Source organism: Octopus bimaculoides, chromosome 17, assembly GCF_001194135.2.
Source record: "Octopus bimaculoides isolate UCB-OBI-ISO-001 chromosome 17, ASM119413v2, whole genome shotgun sequence".
Lineage (NCBI taxonomy): Eukaryota > Metazoa > Mollusca > Cephalopoda > Octopoda > Octopodidae > Octopus > Octopus bimaculoides.
Window position 1 is genome coordinate 27,347,876 of NC_068997.1, and position 2,203 is coordinate 27,350,078.

At 36.1% G+C, this 2,203-nt stretch overlaps 1 protein-coding gene across 3 annotated transcripts in view; it reads left to right on the forward strand.

Annotated features, from left to right (window-relative positions):
* LOC106869455 (contactin) overlaps positions 1-2,203 on the forward strand; it is a 47,119-nt gene that overhangs the window by 8,319 nt on the left and 36,597 nt on the right. The gene's annotated exons all lie outside the window — the stretch shown is intronic.

A 2,203-nucleotide genomic window follows, 5' to 3' on the forward strand; every position in this document is an offset into this window, starting at 1 on the left:
ATATAGTTAAAAAAAACAATAACAAAAAAACAAAAAAACAACAAAGTGAGGACGTGATATGGATAGTATTATTGGACGCTCAGGAAAGGAAAGAGAGAGTGTATGACGTTTCGGGCGTAGCCCTTCGTCGGAAAGATGGAAAGTTCGGAGAATGGAAGAACGGAGAAAGAGGAAAATGGTACCGATGCCCACGAGGTTATATATATATATATATATACTTACATACATATATACATATATACATACATATCAATCAACAAAATGATTCAGTGAAATCTGTGCAGGTAGAGTTAGTAGATCCAGTGGTAATCCGGGTGGAGTGGTGGCATGTGGATGAGGAGAGATGCTGAAATTTCGGGAAGTGGTTCAGAAATGCAAGTCCAAAATATAGGAAGTTCAATCAGGACTAAACGGGAGTAACCACGTGAGCATATAATATAGAGTAGAAGTTTATATGAAAACAGAAGACAAATACAGGTGTATGAACAACAAGCAAGTGCATTAGTTTGATGCTCGAGAAAAATGAAGATGGCTTATACGTTTCGAGCCTACGCTCTTCAACAGAAAGGAATAAGAGAAAATAAACAGAGAGAGAGAGAGAGAGAGAGAGAGAGAGAGAGAGAGAGAGAGAGAGAGAGAGAGAGAGAGAGAGAGAGAGAGAGAGAGAGAGTGAAAAATATCTTGTAGATTTCAGCGGTCCAGCATAGCGAAGGTTTACAAAAAAAGCGTTTGAATGAAAGGGAGATAATAATAATACACACATCTTTTATTTGTTATTCTTTTACTGCTATGTTACAGGGACGTAAACACACCATCACAGGTTGTCGGCCTGAGGCTGCAGGAGAAGGTACTTGCTCATGGTGCCATGCAGTAGGATGGAACCTGAACCATGTGGTTGGAGAGCAAGCTTTTTACCACATAGCCACGCTTGTATATACATATACAAATCGAGTTCACAACTATGCTTTGTATCTGAATGCATATATACATGCACCCACACACACACATGTGTGTGTGAGTGTGTATGTGCAAGTATCTGTGTGTATATATGTATACTTACAAGTATAAACACGTATATACATATAGACACTCATACGCACGAATACGCGCGTACACACACACACGCGCACACAAACACACACACGCACGCACACACACACACACACATACACACACACACACACACACACACACACACAAACACACGTGTGTGCATGCATAAAAAGGCACTGGTTTTGTGCAATCGTTTACTTGCATATTACAATAGAATTCACAGCAGACGACAAAAATTGCTTGTCACAATGTCACATGTTTTGTTCTTTTTACATATTTAGCAGCAGCTTTGTAAATGTTAAATTGTCTGATGTTTGTTCAAGGGGTGAAACTGTCACCACCAGATAGACTGTGTGTTACTCTAAGCATGTAGATATATGAAGACGTTTGCCATTTTGTTTGCTCTACGTGGATGTACCTAGTACCTTCACTGATATTATAGTCAACATGTATGCGGCAGCTATTATACTTTTGTCGATAAAAACTGGACTGTGAAGCAGATGGGGGGAATGAGTGTAGAATACATCTGTGTCGCAGATAAGATTAGCTAAGTATATATACATGAATGTATCTCTCTCTCTATATATAAATATATGCATACACACCTATATACTTCACGTACATACGTAGGTACATATGTGTATAAAGAGATACGTGCATATTTAAATAGGTACATACATATATAGAGATATAAATACATACATAATAATACATACATACAAACATACATAAATATATACATGTATATACATACGTACAACGCTATATTCATGAATTTATATATAACCTCAAATATAAATGCATATATACTCATCTATACCAATAATTATTTGCGCATTTCGCTATGTAGGCCAAAGTATATATATGTTCATCTATATATATATATTTATACATATATTTATACATATATATATACATTCTTTTATTCTTTTACACATTTCAGTCGACGAAATCGATCTCAGAACATATTCCTTGTCAGCTTAGTACTTACTGCTATGTTTCCCTCGGACTGACTCGCAGAGATAACATAACGAGTTATACAATTTAATTATTACATTTATTGTTCAATTACATACAAAGAACGCACTCACCCAATGTTCGTTATGAATAAACAAAAGTCATGTCCGCCATATATATATCAATGACATTT